General features: G+C 40.3%; 1 protein-coding gene across 1 annotated transcript in view; it reads right to left on the bottom strand.

The window, feature by feature from the left end:
- Positions 1–12,760, bottom strand: part of SLC14A2 (solute carrier family 14 member 2) — a 500,849-nt gene extending 488,089 nt beyond the window's left edge. Inside the window, exon 1 of the mRNA XM_023241947.2 lies at positions 12,455–12,760. The gene's annotated coding sequence lies outside the window, so the exon portion shown is untranslated. The remainder of the gene's footprint in view (positions 1–12,454) is intronic.
- Positions 12,761–16,803: the final 4,043 nt, after the last annotated feature.

Genomic DNA, 16,803 nt, shown 5'->3' with positions numbered 1-16,803 from the left:
ACTTGGAGTTTCTCCTGGCAAGAGGTAGTACACAGGCTGGCAGAGTCCATAATGTGAGTAAAAGCCAGCATCAGAAGGGGCAAATCCCCTACAGACACAGGGGCAAATCTAGCCCCTGAATTTGACCATTGGTTAGCTACTTCCCATTTTCTGTCTGGAAAACTGCTCTTACCAGGACTGAAGTATCGAACATCTAGGCCCAAGTCTGCACCTTGCTTTTGTCCATTACCTCTTTGCCTCAACCTGTCTCACCGTTCTCTGTCTCCTGACCTCCCGTGCCCCATGTTCAGCCCAAGTTGCAAATTTTGCTATTGATACAGCTCCTTGGTCATACCTTTGCCTCTGCTTTTGTCTTACCCTTTCGCCCAACTTTCTTCCTCCTGGTCTTGCTACTTGAAAGGTCCTCAGCTCAGATAGATTAGGGATTCTGAGTCCTGGATGTATATGAGAATAACCTGGACAACTTTAAAATTTCTTCTAATGCCTTGGCTCACCATCAAAATTCTTACTTAATTGGGCTGCTATAGGGGCCGAAGGTAGTGTGTGTGTGTGTGTGTGTGTGTGTGTGTGTGTGTGTGTGTGTGTATGTTTTACATCACCTAAATGATGTAATAAAACAGAGAAACCCTTGATCTACTCCATGGCCTGATGTTAACCTGTGACCCCTGGTTACTGGATGGTCTTTGTTATGGGCTTAATCATATCCCCCCAAATTCATATGCCAAGGTTTTAACTTCCAGTCCTTATTTAGAGATAAGGTCTTTACAGAGATAATCAAGTTAAAATGAGGTTATTAGAGTAGAACCTAACCAAATAGAATTGGTGTCCTCATAAAAAAAGGGGAAATTTGGAGATAAATACATATACAGGGAGGATACCATGTGAATGTGAGGATGGTCATCTATTAGCCAAGGAGAGAGGCCTGGAGCAGATGTGAAGGCCTAGCACCTTCAGAGGGAGAAAACACCTTGATTTCAGATTCCTAGCTGCCAGAACCATGAAACAACAAATTTCTGTTGTTTAAGTCTCTCAGTTTGTGGTACTTCATATGGGAGCCCCAGGAAACTAACATAGCCCTCAAGACGGCACTGCAATTGCCCTGATCCTGGAGCATAGCTAGAGTGACCAACGTGCTCCAATTTGCCCAGGATTTTCCCAGATTTACCACTGAAAATCAACATAATGGTTAAGTGCATAGGCTCCAGATCCAGAAAACCCAGGTTTAAAACCCATCTCTGCTTTTTCTTGGCTATGTTGCTTTGAACCTCAGCATCTTCAGCTGCAAAAAGACCTATCTCATAGTACTATTGTGTGGATGATGTGGGCTAAAATGGGTAAAAACATCTAGAACTTCTCCTGGTACAGTGAGTTCTCAATAAATATTAACTAAATCTATATTGTCATACACCATTAAAGTCAGAAAGTAGTCATGTACAAATACCTGCTTTCAAGACAATGAGATAGTTAAGGGGCTTGCTTCAAAAGATGAATGCAGTCAAAGTCCTTTGCCTGCCATTCATTCACTACAATCCTAGTTTTTCTTCCTACTGACTATGAAATGGCCTTGACATTTCTCAACATTTCTGCTATACAATGCACATTTACATCAACTGAAACAAAAATATATTGTTTTAAGCATTGTGTGTTTCTTTCCCATCTGCTTGCAAAACCATGAAGAAGGCAACCCCCAGGAAACAAGTAAAAATCAAGACATGGTTCAATGGTGAACCCTGTAACAAGTCATAACCAAAAGCGCTCATTCAAAAAGGCAGACAGACTTGTAAATGAGGAGGTGTAGTTCTCTGAAGACAGGTGAAGTGGGGATAAGACTGCAAGAAGGACTGACACTGAAGTTGGGTCTTAAATGAGGCAAAGGCACTGGTGGGTTAGGATTAGTTCAAACAGAGGGGGGCACACCAGTAAAAGCAAGAAGATGTGAAACTGCCTGGCATGTTAGGAAACTAGAAGTCATTTGGTTATCTCCAGAGTGTAGGAGCACGTGGAGGTTTATTAAGAGAAGAATTCAACCCATCCTGATTTCTGACTTTAGAATAATCAATATGAATGAGTTTTGCCTTCAAAGCCAGATTTTAAGTTCAATGACGAATTTAATTACAGTACAGTGGTTTTTACCTCTTGGTATCCTAGTAAATTCTGCCATAAAATTTTGCCAGCTAGTAAAATTTTGCCATAAGTTATTTACTAATAAAAGTAGCTAATTGTGCCAAGAATACTTTGTAGGATGGGTGGATGTTGTTTGTATACACATGTACATATATGCATTAATTCTTTTTTTTATTAATTTATTTATTTTGAGAGAGACAGAGATAGCATGAGTGGGGGAGGGACAGACAGAAAGGGAGACAGAGAATCCAAAGCAGGCTCCGCACTGTCAGTCACTCTCACGAAACCGTGAGATCATGACCTGAGCTAAAACCGAGAGTCAGATGTTTAACCAACTGAGCCACCCAGGTGCCCCTATACATGCATTAATTCTTAAATTTATTTTTTTGGAATCTATGTGTCACCTTATAGAACTTTTTCTGACAACCCCATCCTTCCACCCCTCCCACCCTTGGGCTTGCTTGGAATCAGAATCTGTCTAAATCTACCATCTAGCAACAACCTCAGTGAGCCCTGGTTCCACCAAATGTGGCATATAAACCAAGTTCATACCCATGTTCCCATTTACAGCCATTCATATCAGCCTCCTCATTATAGCTGCTCTTGTAGTGCTTGATTTTGGATTTAGTTTTCTTTCCTGGTAACTTCTTTTCCTGGTAACTATGCCAACTTACTTTCCTGGTGACACCTTTGCTTTCTCTCTTCTGGACCCATTTGCTCTGCTCCAGTTTATGGATCCTCTGATCTGAAATCATGGCTCTCCTGGATGTGTAGTCATGCATAATCCTCTCTATGTAAAAGGTATGAGGGTTTCTCAAGCCTGGCTGTGCATGAGAATCACACGTAAATCACATGTGAAGTCAGGTGCATAGCCTCTGCCCTGGTTATTTTGATTTAGCAGAAATAGAAGAAGCACAGTTTCCCGTATATGTATAGAGATTATCCTATAGATCATTCTCATGCACAGGCAGGGATAAGAAGCATTTAATTGGACATTAAGTCATAGTTTCCTTAGGCTTTCCCTTTCCCATTGCTGCGTAAGTCCAAAATCCTATTTGCCCATTATAGTGTAGCAAAGACAAAAACAGAGGAAACTATATGTTCTCAGGTGCAAGTTAATGGGGCCACTGCAATGACGCTAGTCTTTGCAAGTTTAGTGACAAGGCAACATCCATAGGAAGAGAGGACACAGACATCTAATGTTTCCATCTAGCCCCACTGGTTATACTCTCGATAATCATTAGGAGATTTGGAGTAGGAGCCAAAACCCAACCCTAATAATAACTGGAAACCTGTTTGGAAATCCAGCTATAATATTCTCCTGTGAGCTGTTGTGCAAGTCATTGAACATGAACATTCTTTGAAGTCAGGGGCTTTCAATGAAATCTTGAGATACAAGTGTGTAGGCTTTTAGGAAGGAAAAACCAGAGGGTGTTATGGTTATCTTGGTGCCTGCAGTGGGGAACATGGTCCAACCACGGGAGACCATCCTGCTTCAACTGATGTCTCCAGGAAGCACAGCTAATCTCTTCTGCTGCCACATCCCTTTGGTGTGGGTCTTTAATCTCTGAAATGTGCTGACATTGTTCATTATCCCAGATACCAACAAGATTCAATTAGTTTCTACAGGGATGTCCATTTTACGAAGCTGAATGTGAATGAAAGACCTTGGTGTAAGTGGTGCACTTATCAAACCAAGATTTTACCATGTTATTCATTAGGCAAATAAATTAATGTCAGGCCTCCTTATCTACCAGGCCATCAAGGGACAGGCCAGCTCCTTGACAGAATTCTTTTATGAACAGTCATTTTTGTGAGAAAGGAAATCTTGGTGAAAGCCCTAATGGAAATGCCAATGAATAAGGGTATTTTCTGCAAAGCAGATGCAGCGTGTTCAGGGAAGGGGAGCTATGGGACCTAAAATTTTGTTAAGACCTAAAATTTCATGTGCTGCCTTGGTATATTTGGGCCCCATGAAGCCAACAAAGCCCAACTGTGAGTTCTTTTTCTCTCTCCAAATATACTCCCCCATCTGATAGCAAAGCGGCCACCCAGCTAGTTTCCCTATTAGCTGGACCAACTATACCATCTTCAGCCCTTAACCTAGTGGATTCACCTCCCTCACAGACTGAAGACTTATTCAAAGGAGCCAAGCATATCCTCCTTTGGGAATCAGAGGTCACCTCACCCTCTTGTTACAACAAGTCTTGCTTCCCTGTGCCTCTGCTTATTCACTCTATCCTAGGCACCACTCCCATGTGGCCCCACATTGTGTGCAATGTCCTCTCCCCTCTCTCCAATCCCAGATTGTGAGTGTATATTACAAACTAACTTCTATCAACCTCATTTGTCCAGTGTCAAAGTGACAGGTGCTCAAACATCTTGTACTATTTAGGGAGGAGGATCCCCCCTCACCAGAGGTGGTCAGAACAGAGGCTCAGCCCTCTCCATCTGTGGCAGAACTTTGGCCATGGTGATCACAGAATGGACAGTCAGGGCCCTAGATTCCAATCCTAGCATTTCCAATCAGACATGCTACTTAACCCCACTTAGACTCGGTTTCTCTATCTGGAAAATAGCTATAATAACATTGGTCTCCACCTGCTTCATAGGTTTTTATGACATCTAATAATAATGTTTTAGAATACTGAAGAAATTAAAATCTGTGGGGTTGTATTATAATTACTGAATCCTATTTTTAGAATAGTTTTTTTTTCACTTTGTCTAAGATAAATGGGGTCACTAGTGATAGCTAAACAGTTCCTTCTGAGTAACTTGGAAGAGTTCCCCTTCATCCTTCCTACTAGTTCCCCTGAGATGCTACCTAAAAGAAGAGGAGGAGGGAGAAGAAAAAGGAGAGAGACGACAATGGAATCATTTGATCACAGAAATGACAGGGTAGCAATTTTTCTTTGCAATATTCTAAGACAAATATGCCAAATTGTGCCACCACATTTCTTCATCTAAAGCCCTGTTTGGGCATGATGTGTGGGGACAGGGAGAGAGCAAGAGTCAAGAATTAGAAATACCTGAGCTCTGCCTATAAGGAATAATAATATAATGTAGATAACAGACACCTTTAAGTGCCTTATAAAATAATATACAAACACGTAAAAATTGATATATCTTTTTTTCTCCCTTTTTTCCAAACCCCCTTATCCTTCAAATCCCTACTTCTACATAAACAGTCTTCCCTGAAGCTTCATTCCTCAGTGATTGCATAGAATGATAGAATCTTGGAATTGGCACAGACTTAAAGGTCAGTTGCACCAGCCACAATCTCTGACTCCCCGTTCCCATGATGTGGAAATGCTACAATAAAGGTTTGTCTGGGTGAGAATAAAGCACTTACAACTGGGGGCATGGAAGTGGAGGGGAAGTTTACATGATGGGTATCTAGGAGGGATTTGCCATATTAAGAAAGGGGGAAACAGAGCTTTAGGTAGAGGGAAGATCACTCTCAAAGTGAAGGAAGAAGCAGAGAGCACAGAACATCTATCTAATGGCAAATAAGTCAGGAGGTCTAGAATGTTAAGTCCACATGAAAGTGAGTTTGGAGGTAAGGTAAAAGGATGGTTGATCCTGGGATAGCATATTCCCTATTTTATTTTTATTTTTTAATTTATTTACTTTTCAGAGAGAGAGACAGACAGACAGACAGACATAGCATGAGCAGGGGAGGGCAGAAAGAGACAAAGACACAGAATCTGAAGAAGGCTCCAGGCTCTGAGCTGTTAGAACAGAGCCTGATGTGGGCTTGAATTCACAAGCTGTGATATCGTGACCTGAGCCAAAGTTGACAATCAACTGACTGAGCCACCCAGGCACCCCACGTATTCCCTATTTTGAAGAAACTTTAATTTTATGTTGAAGGTAATGGAAAAGATTAAAGGAATTAAATAGTGTGTTTATATGTATGCATGTGTATTATACACAGATCCATACTTCAAAAAGCTCCCAGTGGACATAAGTAGAATGAAGTTGCACAGGTAAATTGCAAGCTAGGAGGAACTAGTGTTAAGACTTCAGATGAGAAATGAGAAGGGGTCAAGATATAGCTGTGGCAGCGATTAAGGAGAAAAGTGGATTTGCTTTAAGCTCTCTCCATGGAAAAGTAAAATTCGGTGTATGGAGTGTTAAAGAGCCAATGGGCTCTTACACCAACCCTTCTACTTTGTAGCTGGGTGACCTGAGGCAAGTCCCTCTCTCTATCTAGGACTCCTTTTTTTTTTTTTTTTTTTCATCTGTGAAATGAGAGGGTTGAACTAGATGTGTTACTATCCCTTCCAGCTCTAACACTCTCTAATACTATGATTCTGGTCCAATTTGAATGGCATCCAAGGAAATTTGGTTAGTGAAATTCCCAAAAGACCTCATTATAAAGTGCTCCCATAGATTAGAGCCCCAGGACAGCTATGGCAAGACTTCAGAAGACTATTATTAAAGATAATAATAGTGTTTTGTTTTTACACAACACTTTCACACCTATAATCACCTATAATCTATGTTAATCTTCATCATAGCATTGTGAGGCAAAGAGATATAATGATCGTTATCCACATTTTAAAGATGAGGAATCAGTCCTTGAAAGCTCAAAAGACTTGCCTGAGGTCCCAAACAAGTCCTGGTGGAGTCTGGACTAGCATCCTTGTCTCTGAACTTACCCTGCAGAGTTCTTTACATTACCTTGGGCTGCTTCTGGTCTGATCAGAACTTTTAGATGCAAGCATAATTAGGACCTCACCCAGTCCACTCCAGTGCACTCTGAGATTAATGGCCACCAGGATCAACTTCCACTTGGCTTGTTAGATTGGCAGGAATGGACTTGAGTATTTGTGACCTACTCATACTAGAGAAGTATTACTGGGAAGAGGTTCCAAGTAGCTTGATTTTGACAATAAGGGAACCCTCAGTTTGGTTTCATGCAAACAGAATCTGAGATTCCCTCATTTGCTATGTGAATTATAAGTCAAAAATGCAACTTTTAGGGTGTCCAGGCCTAGGAAATGAGATATTGTAGGAGAGCAATTATAGAAATATTTAAGATCAAAGATCTTTCCTTGCCCTATCTGCTGCTCCTCTACTGTATTGTAAGGAGGACCCATCAGGATTTGTGATGAAAGAAGATATTAAATTCCTCACAGAATTCTCACCCTGTAACAGATGGGCAAGATCATGGTAAATTGTTTTCTTGCCCTGCTGACTCTGGATCCAGCCAAATCTACTATTTATTCCACCTCCTCAATCCCCTGTCACATGTTCCATACTGGGTGGTTGGAGATTGAGTGATTTTTATGGAATGAAGAAAGGAAAGGAGAGAGGGATGAGGGAGGGAGGAGAGATGTTTATGTATTTATAATATTTAAAGAGTACCTGCTAGGTGCCAGGCACTTACTTTATATATATATTATCTTTCTTATCCTTATAATAATCCTATTAAATAAATTGCATATTACCATTTTAGAGATGAAATCAAGAAAGTAAAGTAGCTTATTTAAGATTACATGGGCAAATAAACCTAGAATTTGAATCCTGGAATGTATGACTCCAAATGATTTTCACCTCACTATGGTACTTTCCAATTCCATTGGTCAGTTTGCTGCTGACCTTGAAAGTTTATCCAAAAGGACAACCTCAATTTTGCACAGAATGGCTAAAATCTGGGAATCATAAAGGGTAGTAAGACAAGAAATGGGTGGGTGTTAAATAAGAATTTAACTAATAATTACATAGACTTTTACATGTTCTTCACATTATTTTATCTATATTTTCCATTTGTTATTTCTGATGAGAAAACTGAGGCCAGTAAAAGTTATATACAACACAACCAGTTCATTTCAGAGCCAGGATTCAAACCCAGATTTCCTGGTCCATATTTTGGGGTCAGTTCCACTCCACACCATGCTCTCATATAGAACCCTTCATCCATGGTAAAGAGACAATGATGGCAAATGAAAGCTTCTTCAACATTTTAATGATTCTGGTGATACTGACATTCTTGTTTTGCTAAGATCTCTATAAATGCTGTCCTTAAAATTCCCCATGATAAAGGTAATGACGTCACAGACAAAGCTGGAGAAGTACATTCATTGGCACCTTTACCAGTTTCCTTCTTTTTCCAGAACTGTTCAGATATTATAAGATTAAGAAATGTGTTTTTAGGGTGATTTGGTCCAGAAAGTTCCAAAAGGAAATGACAAGAAATGATTTCCACACTTTAAAATTAAAAATACTCATCTTACTCACTTTAAAAGGAAGTGAGGAGGTGGCAAGAGAAGCTGTAACAGACTCTTCACAAAAAAGACTCAATCCCTTGTAATTAATGGGAACCTCTAAAATCAGAAGGCAAGGCCATTAATCATTCAGCCAACTCTCCATGAGGTTGGCATCACCCACTCACCCACACACCTTTAATGACTCAATTCACAACGGGCAAACTTGAACTGCAGGGATGGTCCTCAGAGCAGCATTTTAAAACTACTGCCAGTGAAATGTGAATGCTGTCACTAAATCAATGAGTTTGTTCTCTTTCTAGACCATATATGTGGCTTTTTTTTAAGACTAGGCTGGGAGGTGTTGAAATTGCTTCTAGGATTAGAATTGCTAGGCAGGAAGGTTTTTGTTTTTGTTTTTGTTTTTGTTTTTTCACTATATATTAGGAATTCTTAACAATTAGATCTGAGAAGAGGAAGATGCTTCTTGTCAGACAGCAAGCTTAATATGCTGACAATTGTCCAAGGGAGGCTGAAGGTGCAGGAGAAAGGATATTTCCACTGGGTGGGAGGTTGGCTCCTGTTTCCTTTTAATTCAAAAGTATTTGTGTTCTTTTCTCCGTTATTTCTTGGAGTGACGTAATTAGTCAAGAAGACATATAATGGAGCAAACTCTTCCAGGAAACTCCCAGATGGATTGTAAGAGCACAGGGACTCTCCCAAGAGAAGACTGCCAGGAATAGTGGCCGTTTCCAACTAGATGATTCCCCAAGAATTGCGTGCAGGGATCACCACCAATCTTCTGGTGAAGAGAAAAATGTTTTCTATGTATTTCATCCAAATTCTCCTACGGTTTTGTTAAACCTTAATAAGCTAAAGTTCATCTAACTAGAATATTTAACTACTGGATCTCATGACATTGACTGAATATTTTAATTTTATCAGAAAGTGGAAGAAAAACATTATAGATGAAGAAATTTTTTTTAAGTATAGGTTGTCTGGAAGTCAACACAGACTCAGCCTCCTCTGCTTCCAACAGATATTTCTGGGCATGGGCAATGAAATGGGATTTGTGCCAGGCAGTTTCCACAGGCATTGCTTCAGAAAACAGCATCATAAAACAGTTATGATATTTCTATTTTATAGTGGAGGACATGGGGATTCAAAGAAGTTCAATGACAATTCCAAGATGACTCTCTAACCTTCTCTATTATTTTAGAAGAAATGTTTACTCCCAGACTCTGATGCCTCCTCATTAGTGGGGAAAAACAAGTTCTGATACACAACAGACTTCAGTTATAAGGAAATAATGCGGTAAGACCACTGGGAATTTCTACTTGTCCTCCAAGTACACAAAGAATTAAATTTAACAGAACTCCTAGCCTCCTAGTATATGAGGAATTGACTATAATTTTTTTTTTCAATTCTATAGACGTTATCTGTTATGCGCTGCATTATGTTCCTTCAAAATTCATTTGTTGAAGCTCTGACCCCAGTACTGTATATAACTATATTTGGAGATGGGGCCATTAAATAGGTGCTTAAGTGAAAATGAGGCTGTTAGTGTGGCCCCTAATTCAATATGATTGGTGTCCTCATAAGAAGAGGCAATTTGGACATAGAGAGAGACAGCAGGGATGTGCACACGTAGAGAAAAGATCAGGTGAAGAGGCCATCTGCAAGTCAAGGAGAGAGGCCTCAGAAGAAACCAACCCTGCCAGCACCTTAATCTTGGATTTCTAGCTCCAAGAACTGTGAGAAAATATATGTCTGTGATTTAAGCCACCCAGTCTGTTATTTTGTTCTGGAAGCCCTAGAACACTAACACATTATCTTTATGGAAGATGGAAGCAGTTTTATTATTCAGACAAAAATGGTTACAAGATGGAGTTGTTGTTTCTTCTGAAAGATGGAATATATAGGTCTTTTACATTACTGTGATCAATCCTGATTCCTTATCTATAAGGACAGGGAGGTACAAGCCATAGACAGCAATAGAGTTGGGACCACTCCAGTTGGAATTCTACCAGTGAGGAACTCACAGCCTATTCATATGGATAAGTTTTTAGCTAAAGGATCTAAATAAATATATTCAATATATTAAAGAACTATATTCTTGGTGCTTTGCTAGTCATACTCAATATCATTCAGCAAAGAAACTCAACGTTATATGTGAAATCACACAACCACATAAATATAAATACATATATTTGTAAAGACAAATTCTGTTTATATCCCTGGAACCTCAATGATTTAAATCAATATGCTGTCTAAAAGAAATTTCTGTGATGATGAAAATGTTCTATATTTGTGCTGTACTATATGGTAACCACTATCCACATATGGCTACTGAGGACTTGAAATGTGGCTAGTGCTGAGAAACAGAATTTTTAGTTTTTTATTCATTTTAATTAAGTTAAATTTAAATAGCCACATGTACTTAGTGGCTATCATATTGGATAGTACAGTTCTAGATCATATGAAAAAATTAAACATGGCTTTAGTTTTGTTTGGAAATAAACAGAAGTAAAGTGAAAACACAAAGAAACAAAAATTCAGTGTCTTGTAATATTTTACTACAGATTCTGTTTTGCTTGGCAAACACTGATTTGACCTTTTTAAGAAATGAAAAACAAAGACTTAAAACCTATACAATGTTTTTCAATATACAATTATATACCAAAGGGAAGTTAAAGAATTATAGAATTTCAGACCTATAAGAGACCTGAGAAACAGGCAGTTCTGGAATTCTGATTTTAAGAAAGTGGACTGGGCACTTTATAAAAATATATATTTCTTGTACCAAATCATCACATGTATAAAAATAAATAAATTACTGCAAAGCCAAATTCAAGAACAAGAAACACATCTATAAAAGAGAAACACAGAATGACAGGAAAAGTCACTGCCATGGTGATAATGAGGACAGATACCTGCTACTTTGCCATCCCACAAAGAGAGTCTCATGGATAATGCAAATTTGTGTGGGAAAGTCGTGTGGAAAAATTTTCTTAATGACAAGCATTTAATCAACAGCCACCAATTATTAGAGGAAAGCTAACACTATAAAAGAAATCAGAGAAACAGAGTAATCTGAAAACCTCTTAAAATATTTAAATTTTTCTCAGGAAGATGATCATATTCCCCCGAAAAGCTATGAAACCAAAACAGGAGATTATGAAACAAGAGTAAGTGACTATGACAAGGAACCGGATTTTTAAAATGAAAAATATAATGGCAAGAAAAAAAAAGACAGATGAAGGTCTAACCAAACAGCTAATATAAAGTTGAATTCACACAGACAGATGGCAAGGAGATAGAAAAATGTAAGACAAATATTAAGTGATAGGAAAACTTGATCCAGAAATTCCAAATCCATCTGAGTTCCAGAAACTGCAATCAGAAAAAAAAAAAAAAAAAAAAAAAGATGGGGAAGAGAGAATATTTACAGAAATAATGCAGAAAAATGTCCCCAAACTAAGAGGAAGGGGAGACGTGAGTCTTGGTTTGTACGGACCTGAAAACCTGGGGAGAACTGCCAACGACAACATACCTGGACACACAGCTGTAACATTTCGGAAACTCAAGGGAAGAATAATATCTAAAAGCTGCCAGAGAGGAAAGGCAGACTCCCTACAAGAGATGGGAATGGAGTGACATCAGTCATCTCATTAGGAAATCATGCAGCACGTTTGCACCGGAAGTGTCATTTCTTCTGGAGGAATAGACATTAGCCTCAGAACTTCAGGGGTCATTTGGACGTCTCGCTTCTCTGCAATGTGGAGACACGATGGTAACGCCCACCACCTGCACAATCTCTGTAGCGACAGTGACCCTCTCATAACTGGTTTTCATACCTAAATACTCCCGGAATACTCACGCCCTGTTCGTGGCTCTCCGAACAAGAAGTTTCTACTCCAAGAAAGGGAACTTGCTCACTTGCTCTCTCACACTGGCTACACCTACCCTGGCCTTGAGGAAGCCCCGCCTGCCACGTGTTCTTTCAGTGTTGGTTGCAAACTGCATCCCCGCACTTGGAAGGAGGGCGAAGAGGGCTTAGAGAGAGGACGAGCCCGCAGCCAAGGAGCGTGTGGCGGGTTCTGGAGCCCGGAACTCACCCAGGAGACTCGCTCCTCCAGGCACCGCAGGACACGCACCTCCTCACCGCAGGGTCTGGGCGCTCACACGAGGCAGGACTGGGTAACTGCGCGCATGCGTCCAGAGGATCTGAGCACCACGCGCTCGCTCCCTGCGTGCTGGAAATGGCTCCGCGGAGGGCCGGCGGGCAGAACGTACATTCCGACCTGCGGGAGAGGGTGAGGAGGTGAGGAGCCTCTGCTTGCAAGGGTCCAGATCCCGGGTCAGCCAGTCGCGTCCCCTCCGGGACCTCCTCCAGCTCTCCAGCCCCCGTGACCCTCTCGTAGTACAGTCACACCCTGCTCCTCATGCCCGGGGCTGAGCAAGGTTCCCCTCGGATGGAGGTGGTTCCTTCGGCTGCTACACAGCTGCACCTGAGGCGTCCGCCAGGGCAGCAATCGAGGCTCACGCAGGAGAAAACGGGATCCAGAAAATGATTCCCAAAGTAACAGTTTTCTTCACCAAGAGCCTCATGATTAAAACCACTGACTCATTAAGCCTCCTGGGCTGGAGTCAGATCACTCAGGTGTTCACTCGAATCCCTATGGGATTTAATGAAGACGGCACATTAGCCAAATCCTAGGGAGTGAACACAGTGTCCTGCCAGTGGCACAGGTGCCTCCTTGTGAGGCAGTGATAGAGTCCAAGGCCATCCCATTTTTGAGGACAGCTTTCTTTGTTAGAGACATCTCAGTATTTGGGGAAGACAGGTTTTGTCAGCTGTCACTGAAGGTTTGCTAGGTGGAATATGTCCTCCAGGCCCATGGAGGGAAGGAAGACAGGGGCCAAAATGATTGATCAGCAGAAAACTGAATGTGCCCACCTGGCCTTGACAAGAGGGAGGTTGGCAGCTTTAGGAACCTGACAAGGTTGTGCCCCCCCATACCTGTTGGTGGGGTTCCACACTTAATGGCTACACTATGCCATCTTTTATTTAAAAGATGAACTAATGAGGCCTAGGAAAACCAGTGGTTTTTTTTTTTGAAGTTGACAGAGCTAGTAGAACCTGAGCTGACATTTCAGACATTCCATTGCTTTTTCTGCCACCCTACTTGGGTTGCATTCCACTTAGACTTTATTATACACTATGCATCATTGTTCTCTGAATACTTCTTGTGTCTGTATCATATACCCACAGTAAACTGTGAACTGCTTCAGAGCAAGGACCATTTCTTATAGTTATTCTTGTAACATATACCATATGCTCAGGCCTACGGAAGATTCCAGCACATGTTTCTTAATTTGAATGGAATAAGTTGCCCCATGACCCTGCAAGTACCTCTACAATAGCACTTGGTTTTGAGAAAACACCCATCTGTACTCATCCTGCTGGGAGTAATATGCCAGTAGCATTCTGCCAAGGAGTAATTCTGTCCTACTTTGGGTCTTTACTGATATCACTGGCTTCTAAATAGAAGCAACCCTATTTTGAAGGCATTCTTGGGAAATTTCCTTTATCTCTTTTTTTCCCCCATACCAATTCCCTTCTAAAGCAGTATAAAAAGATTTAAAGAATGACTGTGGAATCAGCCTCAGAGATTCCAAGAATAATAATTCACATATGTCTTGAAAGGTTTAGGTGTAAGATGAACAACATAAGCTCCAGGCATATTTATGGAGTCAAAAAAAGCAATATTATTTTACATAAATATATATTTTATAAAAGAATAAATGGAGGCTCCTAACAAGTCTCATGCCTGAGGTGCCTTAGGTTATGCTTCTGATAAGTGAAGGATCAGAGAATGGATTCCTGGTCTTTCTAACTCTCAGTCTGGTGATCCTTCCTCTCATTACAGCTGCTGTACCCTGGAGGGTGAGGGGAAATGCCATCAAAGGTTACTGCTAGAACATTCCTTCAGTCATATATGAAGGCTAAACCAGATGGACTCCAGGAAGTATGCAACAGGTAAGGCATCTTGGAGAGTTAAAAATAAATTCTCCTGATCATTCTTTAGAAAGTTAGAGGGAGAGATCATATCATAGCCAGGTGAAAGTTCAATAAAATCTTCCCACCAGCTAAGGAAGATGATCAAGAAATTCAGTTCTGACCCCGCTCACGGGCAATTGCAGGCATTCTCAAAAAGCTCCTGTCTTCCCAAAATAAATGTCTGTTCCACTTGAGTTAAAATTAGACACACATTAATTCTGGCTGTTGACATGAGGCCTCTGGCAAGCTGGGTGGAATCCAGAATCCTCTACAGAAATGACCAGGCTCTGTAGACATCTCCCAAGGCACCCAGCTAAAGGATTAAATTGTCTCACCATTTCTCCATCACCAGTGCCCTCTGTCCCTGCCTCACAACTAACCATGTTCCAGCAAATGCCAGGACATGAGCAAAAACTGCCTCTTTCTCTGTGGCTGAAGTTCCAAATGGAATGGCACAAATGTAGGTGGTTTTATTTTTTATAATGTCAATTCCTTGCCCTGACCTTATACTATTTAGTATATAATTTATCCATTCTTTGGACAAATATTTATTGATCATCTACATTGTGCTTAGTGTCAGGGCATATGACTAGGTCCCTGCCCTCAGTGGCCCCATGACTAAGGTATAGAAATTATTATTGTTTTATGTTCTGCCTTTAATGAATAAGGAAATAGACACAGAAATGTTAAGTGACTTCCCAACGCTAGTGTTGGAGTACGAAAAAGTCCAATTTTTTCAGTGTCTCAGAGATGTGACTTCCCTTTTATCCTTATTTCCTTCAAAACAGACAAACCTCATAGCAGCTTTTAGTACTGCCTTATTAATGCTCTTTTTATAGTTTTCCCCAAAAGATATTAAAGATATGTGAATACATGTAAGAGCATTCATGTTTAGATTGGTGAAAGTAATTTTTTATGTGTGTATAAGGAAAGGAAGAAATATAGTTTAACCAAAACTTCCTCTCAAACTGTTTTTTATCTCCATGATCTATATGGATGTAAAAAATTACCTACTGAGACAACTGTTTTAGTTTTGTGTTTGTTTACTATGATTCTGGCCCTCATTGTTTCAGGCCTGCATTCTTGCAATAAATATTCCTAGAAAAGTTTTCTATTTAACTCAGTTTTTCAAGGGACTTAATTGTTTTTTCTGTAGAACAAAGTCTTCCTGTGGGATGGAGTTAAAACTCCTTTGGACTATCCAGTGATCAGACCCAATATTCCTATTAATTCAGTTCACTACTTTGAGTATTTAGACTTGGGATACAACAGTGTAAAATTCTGAGCCTTGTACCCAAGGAACTCCTCATCTGGCAATGGAGGAGACCAGTAAGCAAATAGTCACAATCTATGGGGAAATCCCTTGTAGGAGCCTATGGCAAGCAGAAAGACAGCTCCTTGGAGAAGTAACTGGCTCAGTTGGAAGATGTGTGGTCAAGAAAAGCCTCTTGGAAGAAGAGATGTGTGAAAGTTTCTGCAACAAAAGTCCTCCTTTTCAGCCAGGCCAGTCTCCTCACTGTTGTTTGTGCCAGCCATGTGCATTTCTGCCTCCCACTGTCTCTAATTCAATGACTCCTACTGGTCAAGCATTAACTATGTCCTAGATATACGTCACGGATACAAAATCTTACCACACTTGCTCTCAAGGAACTTAAAGTTATTGGGAGAACTTATTTCCTGTGTCTGCCATGCATTTGCTTGATACATTTAGAAGACTTCAAATATGTACAGGATATTGATTTCCAACATCATCATTTACTTTATCCAAATATCCATCTTCAAGAACATGTCTTCCATGAATTCATTCTATAATCTCCCAAGACTCAGAAATACTCCTACATGCCTGGGATTCCCATTATATACTTTTTGTTCCCTTATGGTATTACATATATAGATTGTACTTTCATATAGTGTCATCGGTCAATGCTGAAGGGATCCACGAGAAAAGTCTCCAAGGATTATGTACTGTGTCACCACCCATCACTTTTGAAAAAGTGCTGTTTATTTTTTTACCAAGAGTCTTCTTCATGGTGCTCCATGAGAGACATTCCTAGCTGGTGTTAGTATTAGGAGAGTTCTGGGTCTCCCTAACAGTCCATCTAATTTTACTTGATATGACACTATATAATTTGTGTAATTCATCAGATTTTCCTTTTTAAGGGAGACTAAATGTTTAATAACCAAACTGGTGGCCAACTCATAGGAAGCCTCTGTGGGGTGTTTGGATCCATTTACTTCCTTCCTTCTCTCTTCTCACCTAATTTCTGTTTATTTCTCGCCATTTTGCAAAATTTGGTAAGCTACCTAAGTCTCTGCTAGACTGAACAATCCCTTCTAATTGAATAAGAATCATATTTACACTACTTTTTTATCATCTAAGCCTGTAGCCCAGCGTTAGCATGA

Source organism: Felis catus, chromosome D3 (genome assembly GCF_018350175.1).
Source record: "Felis catus isolate Fca126 chromosome D3, F.catus_Fca126_mat1.0, whole genome shotgun sequence".
NCBI classification, from domain to species: domain Eukaryota; kingdom Metazoa; phylum Chordata; class Mammalia; order Carnivora; family Felidae; genus Felis; species Felis catus.
The sequence above is the reverse complement of the archived record's forward strand: the minus strand, read 5'-3'. Positions and strand labels throughout refer to the sequence as shown.